Source organism: Cavia porcellus, unplaced genomic scaffold (genome assembly GCF_034190915.1).
Source record: "Cavia porcellus strain 051 isolate PalLab524CR breed Dunkin Hartley unplaced genomic scaffold, mCavPor4.1 scaffold_9, whole genome shotgun sequence".
NCBI lineage: Eukaryota > Metazoa > Chordata > Mammalia > Rodentia > Caviidae > Cavia > Cavia porcellus.
The window spans coordinates 7,492,969-7,512,947 of record NW_026947492.1 but is presented as its reverse complement, the minus strand read 5'-3'; positions in this window follow the sequence as shown (position 1 = coordinate 7,512,947).

The window sequence follows — 19,979 nt, the reverse complement described above, 5'->3', positions numbered from 1 at the left end:
GAAATTCTGCTTCAAGGCTGCAGTGTCAACACCTGTCTGGGTTTTCAGTCTGCCAACTTATCCCCAAAATTGCCAAGAATGGCATGAACCAGTTTCCTAAAATATGCCTTTTCCATGTATAGATTTTGAATGTACATACATCCCGTGGGTTCGTTTCTTGCCGAGGCCTCTCTGATGCAGTGCACTTTCTGACTCCTTGATTAATTGGTTTTCTCCCTCTCTTTCTCCTTCCCTCCTTCATTCTCTCCCTATTTCCTTCCTCTTTGCTCCCCCTTTCACAATCCACCAGCGTCGTTTACCAGATCTGTGCTGAGTAAAGAGTATACAGTCAATAAATAAGATACGTTCTCTGGCCTCAAGGAGCTCACAGTCCACTCGTTAGGCATCAAATCTATAAGAGACTCAGAATTTACACATCGCTTCTTCCTATACGGTCTCCTTTACATCACTGCAAGACCTTTTGAGTTAGAAAACCTAGTCATGGCTCTCCTCCTAGACCCCAGAAGGGGCAGAGGCATCTCGTGGCTTGCCCTGGTTACAGACTGTTGGAGGGAGGTGCCCAGGCCGCCTGCCCCAGCCCGGGGCGGCGCCTGGTCCCCCAGGCTCCTGGCTGGTGTTCATTATTCCTGCCTCTGTGGGCCTATTAGTACTTGGTTATGTTTCTCTTTTGACACATTATATCATATCTTGGCTTTCTTTATTTGTTTACATAAATATTTCCTCACTGTATTGTAAGCTTCTCAGGGGCAAGATACAATCCTCTATTCAACAAACATTTACTCAGCGCTTGCATGATCGGGGGAATTTTTGTCTTTGTAGGGAATCACTGCTGACGTTGGGTTCAGACTGCTGGATGTGAATGTCGGCTTCTTCAGCGTGTGTTCTTGGGTTTCCTCTGTGTCTTATTCCATCGTACGTAGAATGGGGATCATAACAGTGCCTACCCTTTACGGTTACTGTGAGGGAAAATTGGGTTAATTTACATTAACTGCTTAGAATGCTGGAGCCACTGGAAAATATTAGCTCTTAATAATAATTATTATTATTCTCAACAAAAACAAATATTTTCTAGATGAATGCCTCAGTGATCAAGTATAGGATTCTTGCAAGCTCAGGGTCACCCCACGTAGTGCTGGAGAGGCGGAGAGCTCCAGTTGGCAGTTAGAACAAAAATACACTTCTGGCAGACTTGAGTTCAAGTCCCAGCTCAGTGGCTAGCTGGGCATATGTTTTGGACCAAGTTGTGTAACCTCTGTCTGCCTCTCATTTCTATCTTGCAAACAAAACATATAGAAGCACATGCTTCCCTTTAGATCTGAAAGCCTGACTCAGCCCTCATGCCTGCCCGCCCTTGGTATCAGGTGGGCACAAAGGATCCTGTAGGCAGGTATGGTTCAGAAGCCCGTGGTGCCAAGACCTGTCTCTGAATACAGGGTGCTTGCGGCTCTGGACTTGCTGGCTTTGGTTATTAGCAGTGAGGATCCTGATACCAGATTTATAAAGTCAGCATTTGCTGAGTGGCCTATTGTGATCAGCTCAAAATAGCCTTATGCCTCAGTGCGGGGTATCAGGCCTTCTCCTAATACCCAGTAACTTCATACTCAAAACATCAGCCAGCTATTGTGTAACTCCAATGACAGCAGGTTCTCGCTACAAATCCCGAAAGCTGTCTCTTGGATACCCTTAACGTATTCATAACATTGGTATTTATGTATTTATCTCTGAAAACCATAACCTTGGAAAAAGCATTTAGGGGAAAGAAGGCTGTAGTGATTAAAGAAAGCTCTGTTCATTTGAACAGCATTAAATACAACTGGCATAATGACAACTGTGCGATCTGATAGAATGTAGAGAAGGCTGCAAATAAAGGGCTTGTATTTTTCCCTGATGTAACATAATGGTCACATTTTTCTTTCACAATGGTTTTGCCGAGATAAAGAACAAATTATACTGATTTGATTGCTACTTAGAAATACTTAAAATTGAAAAAGACAGCAGGTGGGCTTGTAGAAAGGATGGTTATTTTAGCATAACAGATGCATGCATAAAACATCGCCCAGCCAATTTTTTAATCATAAGACCCCCCAAACTTCTTCTCTACGACTTTTCCTTGGGATGTAAGCAAGTCGGGAAAATCAGTGAGTCCCTCGGAGAGCACCCTCTGGGTTCAGAGAGCAGACATCCCCAAGGAACACGTGGGAGGAGTGAATTCTGGGGTATAAGTAAATCCAAGGTCCAGCAAGTTGAGGGGTGGGGAGGCCGGGCCGGACCCACGGGCCCCAGGCACACGGTGTTCCAGGTCACTGAACCAGTGCCCGGCGCCTTTTGAATTCTGTTTTCTGATTTGTTGGGAAAGGGATGTGTGGTTTCCCAGCATTTCATTCGCTACTGGGCCTTCTCTTCTCTGATGGCAGAATCCCACCATACCATTCTTTTTGGCTTCCAGCGTCTCTGCTTCTTAGAAACACAAACACAAGATTGTGAAATGAAGATGTACGTGTTTAGCACTCCAGATGATGCTTTGCAGGCAAGCAACCTTCACCCTGAACTCCAGTCTGTCCTGTATTTTCTCTGTTGGAAGGCGTAGGAACCATCGACTTGTCCAGCTATTTGTTAAAAAAGAAAGAACTACTTTCTTCTGGGTGAGCGAGTCTTGGAGTTGGGACCACAGCAAACAACATGGGTTTTCGCGTGGTGGGGTCAGCACAGATCGGCTTTGTCTTGCTTAACACAGAGCCTCTGATTTCCCCTCCAGCTCACTTTTCTCTTGACCAGAGAGACAATCACATTCAGATTTGGAAACTGAGTGAACAGGAGCATTTCCGGCAGCAACCAGGCCCAAACTCCAGGTTAGGATGAAGTCCGCTCTCCCCCAAATACTCCGATTCTCCCCGCTTTTTGCTTTGTTGTTCTTGATTTCCCAGTACTGAAAATCCATCTAATTTATTACTTTCTTGAGCATTAGACAACTATTACAGCGCTCACACAGGTCAAATCCTTTCTGGTTTCTTCTTTAGACTTTTAAAATAGTTTTTATTGTAAAGCAATTTTAGATTTAGAGGAAAAATTTGGACGACAGTACAGAGTTTCCATGTCCTTGCTATTTCACAGTTCTCTGTTAACGATGGCAAATGTACATACCAACAATATGGATGCAGTTTTAACTAAAATGGACACTTTCTTCAAATTTCCTTTGTTTTAGCTCATGTGTCTTTTGCAAACCAGCTTCCCATTAGTGATACCTTTTTAAGCATTTTTTATATTTGGTGACCTTGGCTCTTTTCAGGAACACTGGTCACATATACTGTAGAGATGCCACAGTTAGGAGCTGTCTGGTATTTCTCTCCTGACTAGGTTGGAGCTGTGTGGTTTCAGGAGTAATACAGAGGCAGGGCTGTGTTTTCACTGTAGCTTTTCACAAGGGCACAGTGCGCCAGCAGGACTAATAACTGCGATATTAACTGATCTCTTGACCAAGCTGGTGCTCCTCAGGCTTCTCCACTGTCATAACTTTTTCCTCCTTCCATGATGCTGTCCTTGAAGGGACCCACTATGTGCAGCCTTCATACACAAGGAGCCATGTGTCATCTCCTACATTCATTTGATAGGGTGTCAAGTGAATCTTTTGGAATCACAGAGTCTTTATTTACTTATTTGGTCATTTATATCATTATGGACTCATGGATACTTAGTTTATATTTTGGGTTATAATAAAATACTACCTAATTTATTCAATTGCTCTAATTCTTCCAACTCTGGCTATTGGGAACTCTTCAGGGTTGGCTCTTCTGCCCCATTAGGGGGCTCCATCTTTTTATTTTTTGAGCTTGTCCTTACCTTCTAGCACAAGATGCTCCAGGCTGGTCCTGTACGTTGCCTGCCTCGGTCCTCGAAATGGCCGTCTATCTGAAGAGCCCCGATTCCTTTCACTGGAGCGTGGTATTAGAAATAAAAATGGGGGACTGTTAGAATTTTTAAATGAACAACTCTTTGAGTTTCTCTTTGTCTTTCCATCTCCTCTTTCTAGCCATTTCCAAGGTAACTTCTGAATCCTTTCCCAGTGGTCTGTCATTGAACTGAAATTGCCAGACAACATAATATCTTCCAAAGTCTCCATCCTGTTGTGAGCCAAACATTCATAAAACAACCCTCACCTACTGCTAGTAAAGTAGTAGGGTACAACATTATGTGGCTGCAGCCCACTATGTCCCTGAAACTTGGCAAATGTCCGTGTTCTGAAAAGTGAATAGTTTCTAAACGGGGAAGTAGAGAATGCCTGATTGGGAGAGACCCCCTCCTCCCATTCAGAATAGGCCTCTTAGGAAAAAGTCTTCTTTCTGTGGAAACCTTGAAAGTTAGATGTGATCTGAATGAGAGGCAGCCCTACTTAAAAAAAAAAAAAAAATACAACCCATGGTAGCGCCTAAGCTAGATCCATCTGCTCTACTTGGGTGAATTTTTGGCCAATTTCTTTACCTTGGTCACATCTTTCTGTCTCATAAGCCTTTTCCTGTTAGGTGTTCCCAGAAGCAGACCTGCTTGGATATAGGGCTAGAATGCACAAGTATCAACTCAACTTTTAACTTCTGAATTAAAGGAGTTCTTAAGGGCTATCTCAGTAAATCCCAACAATTTTTTTTAAATCATATACTTGCCGGGCTCAATTTGAATTCTTCCTGTATTAGGGAAATCATTACCTACTCAGGAAATCTTTTACAACTTCAGGCAACTATCACCATTAGAAAATTATTTTTATATTCCTTCTAAATCTATTTTTAGGTAGCTTTCGCTGGTTGATACTCCTCTTGTCTTTCTCTGCGGCATTACTCAGAATAAGCGAATTTCCACTTTCACTTGGCTGCCCTTCATATATTTGAAAGTGGTTTTATTTTCTCTAACCCTAATTCTATATCATAGATGTTTTTATGTCTTTTCTTTGAAAACATGATCCTCAAAGGCTTCATAATATTCCATTGCTGTCATGCACTATAATTTAACTATCCTCTTATTGTTGATATTGAGATGGTTTCCAATTTTTGATTATTATATATAATGTGCAGTGAATGTTGCATAAATCTTTGTCTGTATTCCAATTATTTCCTTAGCGTAGATTATTAGAAGTGCTATTTGTAGGCCAAGGAGTAACTGTTAGATTATATTGTGGCAGAGAGTAGAGCCTTACCAATGTTTCTCCTGTGCATTTGAAAGATGAAGAAGAGCAATCATGTCTTGGCATTTACTCCCTATACATAACAACGCATTCTGAAATAAAATGGTAACTTGGGCTGGGGTGTGCTGCTGAAGACCCACATCAGCATTAGCAGCTGAAAGGATTCACGTTGTTCTCTTTTGCAAGTAGCCTCAGAGCTCAGGTCACTGCAAGTGACCTCAGGTAAGTTAACATCTCCAGCCTTGGTTCCCTCTTCTACAAAATCGGGGGTGTGATTCTGACTGCACGAGCCTGGTGAGAATTACATAAAGTTCACGGCAGTTTGGTGCCTGTCCTAGAACGGGTACTTAGTTAACTTCACTGTGGCTCCATTTCTGCTGTGAGCTGGAAGCTAAGAGCCCAAGCATGCCATGGAGAATTTCAATATCCCCTAGACCAGATAAAGCAGGAGTCAAGGCCAGCAGTAAAGACAGTGTTGACTTATTTCATTGACATCAATAGTGTTATTCACATAGAATTTATCCCAGAAGGTCAAACACTCCACGAGGTTTGCAATATAGAATTTCTGAAGCATTTGAGAGAGTTTGTGCTACATAAAAGGAGAAAAATGTTACCCTTTGCTCTGGATTGGAGGAAGAGGGAAAACTAGTATTTCTTTTTCTTGTTCTTTTGAGTTCAAAACTTTTTTGTGCTGAGAGCACTTCACATGAGATTTGCCCTCTTAACAGACACTTTATGTGTACAATACATTATGGTTGACAGAATTTATTTCTTCGGTGCCATCAGTGTGGTCTATTTTGTACCCAGCTCTGCATGTCTCATCTTACTGCCCATTAGCACACTTATTTTCGATGTTTATTTGTGTCTTTTTTTCCATTTTCATGGACACAGAAAATGACAGAACTGCCCTCAAAACCTGTGTTTGCTGCTCCTCCACACCCATCTAAGTCACTATAAATATTTTTTTTGTTAAAAAATGGCAATAGTTACTTAGAAAAAGTGGCTAGTAACCAAACTATGGTATTTATCACCTTGATAATCTAATTTATTCACTGTAATTGATTCTAAAAGACTTCAGACCCTTTGCAAATTCTCAATTCATGCGCAAAGAATAGAGATTCAACTCCACAACAGGCCTATTTGTAGCTTAACTTCTTAGGTTCCATTAGCACAGCGGAAAAGGACACAGGTGGCCTTGGAACAAAAGGAGCTTTCCTCAGCCTTCCTTCCTTCTGTTCCCTGCTATTACTGAGCAGTGTTTTCCTGGGGCGCATTACTGCTTCTTCTAAAGGTGAGGAGGCCAGTCTCCTTGCTCCCCAGGCCCCCAATTTGTAGTTGCTGACCACAGGGTCATGGATCAGATGGTCCTATTTCATCTCATGGTGGGGCTCCTTTCTATAACTGTGTGGCCTGTGGTTCTGTCCGTGGGTCTCCTGTGGTTCTGTCTGTGGAGTATCATCACCTCTTCCCCAGCTTTCCTTAGCCCATCCCGGGATTAAGGGTTCAAAGGCAAACTGTAACATTAATTTTAAAACTTCTAGGATTTGTGCACAGCTCTTTTAAGAACCAGACAAAGAAAGGCTCGAGTGGGAACAGAGGGACACTAGCTGGACAAGCCACACCCCAGCATTTTGTCTGAGGTCTACTCTGCCCGTGAAGCATGCTTCTCACTCTTTGGGGAGTCTGTGACCTCAGCCCCATCTTAGGTCTGGTCTGTTCCGAGTCTACCTTGGTCTCTGCTCTTGCGGTGTTACCCTCCTTGATCACAAAGAGGCACCAGCATCTGCCCTGTGCCCCCTTCCATCCAGTTTTTACCTAGACAAATGTTGCCTGGGACTCTCCCTAGCCTGGCCCTATTTTGTCTCCAGCTCTTCTCTGAGCTAGAACTTGTTAAAGGGTCTTTAATGGGACTCCCTTTGTCTAATTTATGTGTCTTTTCCCCCAAACTTGGCACCCATTCTCTCTGGAATTGTGTTGAGAGAGAATTCAAATGTCACAGCTAAGAGTAACAATGACTTGTTCCTCTTCAGTGGCCCACTAGTGCCTCTGGACTGGTCCCCTCAGCACTGGAAGGTTTCAAAGTTAATGTATGGGGGAGGGAAGTGTCAGGGAGAGACTAAGCTTCAGTCTTGCCTGCTTTTCTGATATCTTCAAAATCTCCAATTTTTAATGCTATCTATTGAGGTCTTATAAAAGAAAAGCTTATGGTCCCAGCCAGCATGACTGGATTCCACCAGAGACCCACAGGAAACCCCTTTCTAGGGAAATGGTTATTTATTAAAGTGCATTCAAGCCCATTCCAGAAGCCATGCTCTAAAAATGTGAACGCAATGGCAGCCTTGCTGGAATAAAAGCAAGAAAACAGTAAGTGGAATCTGTCAACCTGCAAGAGAAGGACAGAGCAGCTCTGCGTTTCCAGCTGAACACGCTGCTGGCAAATCACCAAAACCCCTGAGCCTTTCTTCCCCACCTGCAAAACAAGGATGAAAAGCAGACCTTTCTGATGGGGTTGGTTTGAAAAATCAAATAAAATAATGAATGTGAAAGTGTATTGTGAAATGCCAGCCACGTTTTAACGTTAACTATTAATAGTAATAGGTATTATTATTAGTCTATGATTCCTCAGGATGCTTTAGCAACAAAGAACAGAAACCCAGAGTCCAGCTGGCTTAACAACAGAAGATTATTCTCACCTGTGACTAAAGATCTGAAGTTAAATCAGGCTTCAGTGGTGGTGGGTTCAGAGTCCCGAGGGTGTCACCCAGGGCCAGATTATTTTGTCTTTGCTGTCTGGCATCCTGAGTATCAGTTTTATCTTTGGTCTGACCTAAAATACTCACCAGATCCAGCTGTCAGCAGACACAGCACTGTGCTGAGGAAGAAGGGAGACCATTTCTTCCAGATCTCCCTTGTGGGAGCACATTTTCCAGATTCTCCAGCAATCTCCCTCTGTATCTCTTCTGCACAAATTAATTCATAAGCCTATTTCTAGAACAATCAGTGGATGGGGATGCTAGACCGTTGAAGCTCATGAGTGTTGGAGAGATGGTACCCGACCATTTGGGGAGGACTGGGCTATGTTAATCATCTTTCTGCTGCTGTGATAAGATACTGAGATAATAAATGTAAAGCAGAAGAGATTCACTTTGAATCATGGTTTCACGGTCTTTTGGCCTTGTTGCTTTGGGGCTTAGTGGTAAGGCAGAGAGAGCACCATGGGCAGGAGCCCATGGCGGAAGAGGCTTCTCATCTCACGGCAACCAGGAAGTGTGAATGGGATAGAGAAAGACAGAAAGGAACTCTAATATCCTCTTTAAGGAATCAGTCTCGGTGACCTAGCTTCTTCTACTAGGTCCTGCCTCTGAAGTGTTTCACCAGCCTTTAGTACATGGACCTTGGGAGGACATTGCCAAATCATAGCCTGGACCATACGAGGGGTACTATTAGGGTGAAAGGGTGCGGAGGAGGCCACAGGGGTCTCTGTCTCAGATCGTGGCATCATCGTTGTCATTAGACCGTGTACTCTAAAGGTAGAGACTCTTTCTGTGTGGCCAGTTCCAGTTCCAGCCCTCCCCACAGTACCCGATACATTATGGCTGCTTCATAAATACTTGTGGAATGAAATAAATGACAGGAACTGTGGGATTTGATAGAGACAACGCCACTTACAGGAGTATGCTTGGGTGCACCTCAATAGGCAGCAGGCACCCTCCCTGAGGGCCAGGCTGTTTCTTGCTTGTTCCTGTGCTCCGAGCACTGAATATGATATCTCCCACATAATAAGTGCTCCATAAAGTGGACTAAAGGAAATGAAAGGCACAGACTTTGTGAGATTAGACTTTTAGTGCTGAACAGATGCACAGTGGCTTATTTTATTGCAGGTGTTGGGTTGTGTAAGTGCTTTCTGGGTCTTGATTCCTAACATTCTCACAGTGACCTAGGAGGTTATTATCCCTGTTTTACCACTGGGAACACTGAGGCAGCCAGGGGTTGGGTAATTTGCACCGGCCCACGCAGAGTGGTGAGTGGGTGGAGCTGGGATGTGAGCCAGCTTTTCCCATTCACTTTTTTCAGTTTGACCTTGGGCTCTACTTCTAGCAGACTTGTGGTCACTGAAGAAGGAGCATCAGTCTGTAAGAGGCTATGCTGCCTCTCCTTCTGGTGGTCCTGTCCCTGCCTGATTGTTGGAAAGCCAGAGACCTGACTCTGGAGGCCTTCCTCTCGGGAGGGAGACTCGATGGTGGGTCAGATGGGGCCGAGCCTCCATGTCACACCCTTCAGATCATAGACTCAGGTCACTTCTGCCTCCCTCTTCCTCCACAGAGGCGCCAGCTCTGCGGGAGTGCAGCTGTTTGCCAGAGCAGCCCACCATATATCATTGTTTATCAGTGAGCTCCCATTTCAGTCCATTCCTCTGGTCTGTCAAGAGGCGGGACTATTTATGAGGCTGCTGCTTTGCATAGCTGGAAGGAATCAGGTTGCACTGGTGACCTTGCTGCTGTTGACATGTGTACCGTGGGGACAGGTCCTCCTCAGCAAGAGTCCATCTCTGCCCTGTATTGTGGCTTCTCCTCAGATGGCTGTGGCTTCCTTTCTGGCTTGTGGCTCCATGTCCCTGACCTTGTCACAATGTCAAGGAGGATATTGATAAACTAATAATGATAATAACAATAAATCACTTACTGAACATTATGTGCCAGGCACTATTCCATTACCCTTTGCATGTATGAGGTCATTGTCAAAGCAAGAATCTCTTTTTGACTCCATTATGCAGATAAGGAAACTGAGGCATTGAGAAGTTTGAATATTTGTGAGTGATCAGATTGGTCTCCAAAACTGACATCTGACTCTGGAGGCTGCACACCAGCCAGTGTGGCACACCGGGAGCCCTCGCCACGGGTCAGATGTATCCTCTTGAGTTTCCTTACTATATCGCATTCATTCATCAAATCTCCAGAAGAAACCAAAGTCAAGAAAGGCTGGGTGACTTGCCCCAGTTTACAGAGCAGCAAGAGGAGCGAAGATTTAATGCAGGCAGTCCGCTTTGGCCCTTAACCACTGGGTCTGAACATCCTAGGCCCATTTGCACGAGAAAAGATGATTTGTCAGAGGAAATAGTTAAACTCAGCTTCTTTCTTGTATAACTACATTCCACATTCCAGCTCACTTTGACAAAGTCGTCCTGGATCCAACAGGAGTCTGTCATGTAATTTAAGAAGAGAAAAGTTATGGCACTGATTTCTCTACGTCCAAGTTTCACAGAATCCAAGATCTCTGTTGCTAGAAGAGGCTTCCTCAGGTCCCTGTGCCCATCCTCTGGCTTCTGGATGAGGGGCCTCTGGCACAGTCTTTCTGTGACATGTCTTGTCTTCCTAACTGTTCCAGGGAGGGACAGACTGTCTCCCATGTGAAGGTTCAGAAGGCAGACCTTGACCTAGTGATCAGGGAGGTATGAGAGCTCCCTGCAAGGACTGTCTGGGGGACACCTTCCAAAATAGCCTCCCACAATCCCCAGCCTTCCCCACACCCACTGAAGCCGAATACAGGCAATAGCCTGAAAACAATTTGTCCAGTCTGTGAGAAATGTCTGGTAACTAAATGCTAATTAATTTGCTGTTGCATTTGAGTTAATTTATGGGGTATTCTCTTCACCAAGTAAATTTTAATTAAGAAGAGTAAAACAAATGACAAAGTAATTTCCAAAAAATTAATTTTCAGTAAACACAAGTCATTGTTTTTCTTTGTGTCAGTAATAAAAGTGACAGTGGCACTTCTCTAACGCCCCCTCCTGCAGTGGCCTTTCTCCAACAGAGGAAGGCTGAGCCAGGCCAGGCTCTTGGAGCGGAAAGGCAGTGGTGCAAATTAGCAGCCAGCCCGGGCCAAAAGGAACTGGGCAGAGAGCCGAAGAGAAACCAGGCAACAGGGCTCAACAATGGCCGCTTCTTTGGTGTTAGTTGTGCAGAATTTTCATCCAGCTCTGCAACTTGTTAGGAGCTCAGCTGGGGAAAGCTGCTTTGGCTTTGCTTCTGGTTAGAAAAAGCGAATGGAGGAACAAGAGGTTGAGGCGTTTTATTGTATTTATTAATCAAATTTCATGAACAACAGAGGAAAGAGGAGAGAAAGCAAATAGTTGTGCAATTACTTTGCCAAACTTTCCCAAGCTCTGTACTGGGAAGTTTTCCATGCCTCAGAGTTCTCCTAACAATCCTCTGAGGAGGTTCATTACTATTTGCTCCCATACTAGAGATGAGGGTTTTAGATCCAGAACAGAGTCACACACTCCTGTAAGTCAGATTTGATGCCTGCACTGGTGTCCCCAAGCTTTCCATGGCAGCGTGCTGTCTTTTCAATTATGCGTGTAGCAAAATGACTTGTGAATCAAGTGTGCAAGGCTGGCCTGGATCTGCTGCCCAGAGCTTGCTGTCTTTGCCGCAGGGTGGGTAGGGGCGATGGGCTAAGACCCAAAGCAACCAGACCCATGCAGAGCAAGGCCTTGGGCAGAGCAGAGCTGCTCTGAGCCAAATGTCAGACTGAGACTGAGGCAGTCTGACAGTGGCGAGCTCCTCCCACACTGCCACCAAAGCTCTGTTCCTGGACAGCCTACACTCCCTGTATCCTGAATCCAGGCTGCACTGAGCATGTCTGAGCTTCCCCTCTCGAAAGAGTACAAGGATCAAAAACACCTGGGGATCCGGGCTGAGGGCCGGGGTCAGCACTGGCTGTCAGCCTGGGTAGCAAAGCCGCTGTCACGGTCACACAATGCCGACACTAACTTTGGGGTCTCTCTCTAGAAACCTCCTTGTCCTGCTGCAGTCACTGGGGGCTCCTATGAAAGTATGGATTTGTCTGGGTTTCTCTGTTTAATCCCAAATCTGTCAGGCCTTGTTAAATTTGATGGGGCCTGAAAGGTCTGGTGTTAAGCAAATACTCGGTGACCAGAGTCTTTGATGAGAATCAAACTGAAGCTTAATCCTGAGGTAATGGCTTTCCCCATAATCCCAGGAGGCTGAGGATAAGTGAGCGGAGGAGGGGGATCGGAGGCTGCCTGAAGCAGAAGGAAGGGGGCGGGCACAGAGGTAAGGGAAGGCAAGTGAGTTGGGCTGCTCCCTTCAGGGGGAGTTCCACAGGGCCCCAGCATCGTCCCAGCCTCTCATGTCGAATGGCAAATCACCTGGGCCATGCAGTCTGCAAGAAATGGGGCAAGGCCCGGAGAGGACTTGCGTTTTTTGGTCCTGGTTTGTGCTGTTGTCTTTAGATAAAAGAAGAAAATCGAGGAGAGCCCAGCAAAGAGGAGGATTGCGTCAGAATTCTCAAGTGGGCCAGGCCCAAGGTTCTCTCTGCTCCATCTGGGCTCTGAGAGCAGAGCCATCCAAGAGGGGGTTCGGCTGGGGGCTGCTGGGATACCCTCTGTCACCTCCCTGCACAAGAAGGCCAGAGTCTGCAGCTGGCCGATTTGGGAAAACAAGGACCCCCCAGCTACATCAGCCTGGAGTACAGAGTCTGCATGGCATGACCTCAGACCCACCAGCCAGCTGGGGTTTCTGGGTATCCTACTTTTGGTGTGGTGGGGTGGGAGGCTCTGGGGCTGCAGGTTGGGGACCATGAAGCAGAGGGTACGGAGGCGATAGCCAAACTCTGAGCCATCCTGTGACAAATAGGGCTGATCAGGCTGTCTCCGGCGGCTCTCAGGAGAGGGCTGCTGCGCGCCTTGTCAAGGTATCTGATTAAACATTCATGGGGAAAAATAAAAAATAAACATTTTGCAAAGAGATGCTTAAGCAATCAGGCGCTTCAGGGGGTAGGTTACCACAGTGCAGTAACGGCAGGCCCCGGGAGTAATCGGCATTAAATGTAGCTCGCACCTCCTAGGTCCCACATGGAGGGCTGGCATGGAGCTTGCCCTCCCCAGAGGCCCGCTCGCCAGGGAGGCTGGAATCTCCCAGCCATCTACACTGGGCTCTTTCTCCTCCTCACCTGGCTTTGTTGCATCAAATGTAACCTCTGTGCGAGGGAGGGCTGGCTGTCTACAGAGAGAGGAAAGGAGAGAGATTTATGGTAAGGAGGCAGACCCTACCTCCGCAAGGAGGGAACTTCCAGTTTCTGGCTGGAGTCTGGCACAGAGGCACAGTGCTCCCCGAGACCTGCCCTTCCCAGCAAGCAGGGCACATGGCTGTGCTTCCCGCCTCCTCAGAACTGGCAAGCTTATAACAGAAATGCGGGTGATGGTATTGAAAGACTCTCACTGTGTGTCAGACACTATTCTCTCTTTCCTTTTCCATCTCTGTCTCTGTCTCTGTCTCTTTCTTTCATACCAAAGATTGAACTCAGAGCTTTTTAATTTTTCTTTGGTACTGTGGATTGAACTTATGACCTCGCGCTTGCCAGGCAGGCACTATGCTGCTGGACTGTATCTCCAGGCTGTGTCACACACCATTGTTAGGTGCTTTGTGTGTATTATCCCATTTAATCTGCCTAGCAGCTATGTGAAGAAGACACTGTTAGCCCATTTTACAGAGGTTAAATCACTTGTCCAAAGTTATCTAGAACAGGAATTTGAACCCAGATGCTTTGACTTTAGGATTATTTTTCACTACTGGCTATCTCTGATAACAAAAATAGGATCCAATCTTTGAGTTTCCTGTTCAGGCTTAGGAAGCTGGAGATGTTTTCTAGAGGAAGCAACGTCTTGCTAAGTCCTGAGACTGACACTGGATTTGTTTAGCTCAAAAACAAAAAGGAGGTGTAGGTTCAATCACCGTGCCGGGCGGGATTTAAATGTAACACATTCTAACTCTTTACCCACAAAAAGAAAGTCAGCTTCTCTCCTCTCTGCACCGCAGGGTTGCTTGGGCAGCAGCCCATCACCGCCAGGGCCTTCACAGGAGAGATGCTGACACTCAGAAAGCAGTTCAGATGTTCAGCCAATATGCTGATTAACAAAATTAATCAAGTAGTTGCATCCTGAGACTTTCTCCCCTATTGAGCATCCCTGAGGAGCAGGGCCTGATCCCTCTCAATGTGTCTAACTCTCTAGGAGCCAAACAATCTTTTTAGACCAGAAGAGTCTTCTTTGCAAATTAAAGTAATTCATTGTGCACCTGTAGTCAAATATACTCCTGTATCCTTTTATTAAATGGTCTCTGTTGTAACTGGCTTTTCTGATAGTGAATTACCTGATAGGTAAAGGATTACTCACTGCATAAGGGACATTTAGCTGCCTTGGGTGTGGCCATACTGAGCCACAGCACTGCAGGCAAATATTCACTCATGTGTGGGCCATGGGCCCAGGTGAGATCTTGGATGGGCTCTGGAAGGGGCTCACCTTGGGGGTACATCAGAGGATATTGAGAGGAGAGGAAGAGAAAATACATTCATTTACTCCATTATTCATCCATCCATCCATCCATCCATCCATCCATCCATCCATCCAGAAACATCCTTACGCAACACACTTTCTGAGCTGGTACTTTACGGGAGCTAGATTTACCATGAATCGAGGTGGCAAGCACCCAATTTCCTACCCAAGCCAGCAGATGGGAGTTGTAGTTTCCAAGGGTCTCAGGTTGCCTGCTTCCCGGGCAGAGCAGGATTTTAGTTGTTAGCCCTGACTGCTCCTTCGCGTTCTCTGCCGGGCAGTGGGAAAAGAACTGCTCTGATGGAGGCCATGAGCAGAAGCTCTTATTACTCAAGGAGGCGTTTAGTTCGTCCAACTCCTTGATTTCACAGAGAGGAAAGGAAAAGAGCCCAGACAGGAGCAGCACACTGCCTGAGGACACAGCAAAGCGGGGTCTCCAGGTCCCAAGTGCATACTTTGTTCCCAGTGGCTTGTTGGGTGTCATCCTGAGAACACCCTGGATGATGTCAGAAAGGCTGTGCGGCAGCTGCTGCAGGGAGCAGTGTATCTCCTCCTGGGCAGTGCTCCCCACCACTGTTTTTTTGCACTAAAAATATTTTCCTTCAAGGAAAATTCTTGAGCAGGGTAAGGGCTTGCCACAGACCCCACTTTCCGTCTCTGTCCAGCAGACTGCATTGAGAGAGACTGGCCCCTGTGAGATGAGTGCAGATGGTGCTCGGCCTGCAGGGAGGCTGAAGACTGAGCTGGCTGGGGATCGATGGCACTGGTGGTGACACCTGGGTGAGACAGCTAGCGTTGCTGGGACCCAAGACTCATATGTGGTGGGTTTTCTACAACCAGACTGCAGGGGCTCAGGTAGGTGTGCACATATGTACGGTGTGTGTGTGTGTGTGTGTGTGTGTGTGTGTGTGTGTGTATGCATATGCACACAAACACATATGATAAGGCAGGCAGTGGCAAAGAGGTTTTGCTTTCCTGAAAGATGGTCATGTATGCTAAGATTCCTCAGTATTCCCCGCGTTGGGTACCAGCTCCGATCTCTGATGCTCTGTCCCCAGGCTGTTAGCTCCCCTGCCCTGCTGGGAGTGAGCATATTATCAACTGTGAGAGACACTTTCAACTGTACCTCTGAGGGTTTAATGGGAAGTGCTTGGCTAAGTAAAACCTAACTTTGTTTTTCGTTAGTCATGTGACCATGCGCCAGTTACTTAACCCCCCAGAGCTCCACATTTCTTGTCTTTATAAAGTTGTAAGATGACCACACAGTGGTCATCACTAAGTGGTCATACGGTATTCATTAAGTGTTAGTGCCCCTTGTAGTTAAGATAGTGCGCGTGGAGGATATAATACAATGTCCAGGTCAGGGCAAGCACTCAACAGAGCTCAGTCCTTGTAAAATGTGGGTCCTGCACTGCCCACCAAGAGATCATATCTCCACTGCTGCCTGGAACCCCACCCAGAACATACCATGCAATTGAAGACAACAGGACCAATGAAATATCTAGAGTCTGGATTTCCGTTCATATTTGCAAGTTTGTTTTAACTGATACCACTGGCTTGCGAATATGGAACTCTTCATTTTTCCAAGATCACATCATGTATTTGATTTTAGCTGGTTCCCACCACAATCTTATGAGATGTTTATTACCACTCTTGACTCACTGATTAGCAAGCAAACAGGGGCTCAGAGAGGTTAAGTGATTAACCCAAAGTCACTCAGCAAGCTGATTGCATCCTGGAGTCCAAATTCATGGCTCCTTGTTCAGAATTCAGCAAGAATCATGAGCATTCTTTTATAGCTCTGTAGCTAAGAATATTTTCCCATACGTGATCTCATCCGTTGTCACAACATCTCTATAGGGTCAATTTTACTGTCATCTCCGTGGCATAAACCCAGAGAGGTTAAGTGACGTGCTCACAAGGGCTCGCCAAATAGATGATGAACATAAGCTTTCATTTCTGACTTTAAGTTCTATGGTCTCCCCACGTGCCATTTTTTTTCTGTCCTTTCTTCAAAGGCTGGTTTATCATTAAAAAAAACACACACAAATAAAACACCAGTTAAAACAAGAACAGGCAGCTACACTCAGCAGGCAGGCTACAGCGTAACTTTTTTTGACAACAGCATGGATCAAGATACCCAACAGAAAGTATGGAAATCTACCAGGCAGCCCTCCACCGAAGGCTGTAATTAGAGGGCTGACAGGCTGTACATGCAACACCATTAATGGGTCCACCTGTGAGAGAGACCTGGCGAGCACAGGTAATTTGGACAGAGTGCAGCACTCAAAGGAGATCCGTGCTGCGGGTGCCCAGCCTGACCCCCCAGGCCAGCAGCCTCCCCGGGGAACAGGAGGAAGGGCCCGGCCTGGACCCTGCCAGTGACATAAAGCTATTTTCTGTGGTGTTCACTGCACATTATGCTAAAAGTGTGACAGATTTTCGAGGCAGGCTGGGTGGGAACCATGGAAACAGGTTAGTGGAAAAGAGAAGCTGATTGCTGCAGCTCCCATGAGTGAGAGAAGGGTGGGCTGCTGCGAGGTGCCCCCCTTCTCCTCCACCACCCTCTGCTGCTGCTCCTGTTCCTGACCCCCGGGTTGTCTGCAAGCATCATCCCTCCTGAACACATGGCCAGATTTGGGAGAGATGTGTAAGGCAGCAAAGGGACAGTGGCAGACTGTGTTGGGCTTGAAGCCTGCTCCTCTGTGCATCCCCACAGGTCCTAGTCAGGAAAAAGATGCCACTTGGTGAGGACTTGCCGTGTGTGGACCCTGTGTGGGGTGTCTCTCCTACACTGTCTCCAGTCCTTTCAACAGTTCCACAAGGTGCCATCACACGTACGAAGAACCCCAGGGCAGAGTCTGAGCAGCACGGCCAGCTACTGGTGGAGCAGGCGTTTGGATGGGGAACTGCCTCAGAGGCTGGGCCTCCTCCATTGTTCCAAGCTTACCTCCATGGTCACAGCAGCTGTCTATGAACCCTTACAAGCAAAGTTTCCAAACAAGCCATTTAGGACTGGAAAAGGGTCCATGATGTCCCATTTCAATATGCATGAGGTCACTGGAGTTTTCCACACAGGTGTCCTCCCATCTGAGAAGGATGGAGATGAGATGGGCACACTTTCTGCCTGACAGAAAAGACTAAGGCTCCATCTTGCAAGGTCTCTTTGCCTAGGAGTCTTTGCCAGACCCCTCTCTCCATACCTTAGTTGTAGCCATGACCAAGGATTCCAAGATCTTTGGTGAAGAATCCATGTTCTGTTTTGGTTAAGAGGATGGAGCTGGATGTGGGGCTTGGAGAGCAGCGGCTGGTCAGGCAGGGCAGTGGTGTTCTGACGGTGTGTGGTGCTGAGCAGAGCATGCTCCTGACTGCAACCCAGCCATGATTCACGCAGCTATCTGACAATGAGGGTGGAAGAGGGTGGTCCAGGAGCCTGGATTCATCCTGGGAGGACCTCATTGGAACCTGAGATGCTAAGACGAGTGCTTTTAGTGCCCAGCCTTTTAGTGCCTTAGCCTTTAAAAAATGACTCACTCATTTTTTAAAAATTTATTTATTTATTTATTTATTTATTTATTTTTTTTATCGGTACCAGGGATTGAACTCACGACTGCCTGCTTGCAAGGCAGTCACTTATGCCGCTGAGCTAAATCCCCAGCCCCACTCATTTTTTTTTTAAATTTTATTTAAGGAGAAAAGAAAAAAAAAAGCAGAGAAAGGGTACAAGTTATACAGATTTACAGAAAAAAAATAAACAGTAGGAAATCACTAGTTAATGGATTACATATTGTCATCTTAGAAATAATTGTTCAAGTCACAAAATTAAAGCTTGTAAAGTGGACATTCCAACAATGATACTGCAAACAGTTCTGTTCAATGATCCAATAAATGACTGAGAGCAAAAACTCACACCAACGCTTGAAATATGTGTTGCTGAAGCATTCGGTGTGGGAGATTAGCCTAAGTCAGTGCAGTGAGGAAAGGTCTCAGAGACGTAGAGAGCAGGAGCGGTTTGGATTGAGATGGTGTTATGCAGAGTGGAGGAAAGGCTGGAGGGTATCTGGTGTTTCCAGAGGGTGGGAAGGATGTGCTCTGGGCTCCATGGCAGTGGACAGAGGAGGAAACCACCGAGAGGGAAGCATTCCTTATTTTTCTTCTCTGCGAGCAAAGTTTAAAAGGATTCACATCGAACACCCTGTTTGTAAACTCAGGTTAAAAACATACCTACTCCAGTTAGAACAGAATAAGAGACCAGCCTGCGACGTTGTGGAAATGGAGTTTTAAGACGATCTCCCTGCTTCACCCAGTTCTTTCTCCCTTTGTTCTGGGCTCAGCCCTCCACCTGTGGGCATCACTTCTGTCCTCTGGAAACCAGCCTACAGTCTCCACCCCGACCTGTGCCATCTTGCAGCTGCAGTCTCCGCCTGGCACGGCTGCACTCCACAAACAAGTCTTTCTCCTCGTGAGACCATCCCTAAACCCTGCCTTCCTATTTTCCGGTTTATCATTTTTCTTTCCTTTGCCATACGCTTTCTTAACACATTGACCGGCCCTTACTGTCCCCATTTTCTTTTTCCATCTTTCTTATTCTCTGGTCCTTGGCAGTTTCTTCTCTGCCACTTATGCGCACTTCAGTTGGCCAATATTTATTGAGCACCTGCTATGCACCAACCATGTGTCAGGTACTGCTGGTGCAGCCAATGAGGGCCAGTCATAGGTGCTTACTCCTAAGTAGCAGACATTAATACAGATGAAGACAATAAATGCAGGTACATGGGGATACACATTAAGACACCAAGTGCAAATGGCAGGAAGATGTGACTTGGTTACAGGACCAGGGACAGGACCCATGGCCAATTCATTACTAAGCCAATGGACACTTTACAGAAAAATAATTATGAGTTCTCCCTTGAAAGGGACTTTGAGAAGTGCTCTCAGGAGACAAGCTCACACAGAATGGTACTCCTGAATCCTCAGAGGGACGATTTTAGGGAAGGCACCTGTTGGGTTCTGTACCTGAAATGCCTTCCCTTTCTTGTGATTGGTCACTATCTATTATTTATTAGAATATTTAAAGTAGACTTTTTAATGAAGCCTTCCTAAAGCCTCTGTCCTGTCCTATCTCACCTATACCACACACTTTACTCAATTGCACTGTGCACACATTCTAGCTCGCAGCACACTGGGCTAAGTTTATTTTCCATGCTTGCGTGTCTTTCTTTCTCAAGTAAAGAAAGTGGAAGCCTGAACAGATTCATCTTATGGTAGTGACTTCTGCTAGCACACATCTATTCTTGTACACATAAATGGAAAGAAAGGAGGGAATGTAGGACGGAGGGAAGAAAGGATGGATAGAGATATGGCTGGGTGGATAGAGGGGTAAGTGGGTGAATGGATGGACAGGTGAGTAGATAGATGGGTGGATGGGTAGATAGGTAGATGGCTGGCTGGCTG